We start from the raw sequence: 877 nt of genomic DNA, 5'->3' as shown, positions 1-877 counted from the left end.
CCGAACGTGACCATGTCGCACAACTGACATTTGGATCCGGAGCAGCGCAGCGACCCCGCGTACGCCTTCGACTCGCCCAACTAGGCTCGTTGTTCGCCTTCGAGCACGAGGAGGTGAGGCGATGCGACGTCCGCGAAGTCTCCCGCAGCTCACCGCCACTCCCGCTCGTCGTCCGCGACGAGGACCAGCAGGCGGAGGCCGCCTACCAGGCGGCCATGGCGGCTGTCCTCCGGGAGAGCGAGGAGGAGGAGCGGCGCAGGGTGGCGAAGGAGGAGGAGTACCAGGCGCCCATGGCAGAGGCCATGGCCCTCTCCACGGCGGGCGACTGCGTCCTGCCGCCGGTGGCCCTGCCGTCCCCGGTCAAGGCCGAGCCAGAGCCGGCCCCCGTTGAGCGCTACTCCTGGGCGGGAGTAGTGCGCGAGTGGGTCAGCGCATTGCCGGTCTGGATGGGGGTGACACCGGCGCAGGAGGCGGCGTACCTCGAACAATGGCGCCAGCGACGGATGGTCGAGGAGCGCCGCGACAGCGAATACCTCGAGATGCTCGAGCGCGATGCCGAGGAGGAGTAGCGCGAGGCCGAGCAGGAGGCGCGCCAGGCCCAGGAAGCGGATGCACAGGCAACGGTGGCACGGGCCGCGCCCGACATCAACGTCGTCTGGAACACGGCGTTCCCCTGGGCCGGCCCTAGGCCGACATTCATCGACCTCACCGGCCCCGACGACGACGACGAGGATGCTTAGGACAACGCGCCGCCTCGTAGTTAGTTTTTTTATGTTAATTAACATAGATGTGGACGCGTGGGCTATCACCAGCCTTCATGGCCGGTTTTAATGTTTAATTAATGATTGTTTTTATTTTCAAAATGTTTTTTTTGCGC

Source organism: Triticum dicoccoides, chromosome 4B (genome assembly GCF_002162155.2).
Source record: "Triticum dicoccoides isolate Atlit2015 ecotype Zavitan chromosome 4B, WEW_v2.0, whole genome shotgun sequence".
NCBI classification, from domain to species: Eukaryota; Viridiplantae; Streptophyta; class Magnoliopsida; order Poales; family Poaceae; genus Triticum; species Triticum dicoccoides.
The sequence above is the reverse complement of the archived record's forward strand: the minus strand, read 5'-3'. Positions refer to the sequence as shown.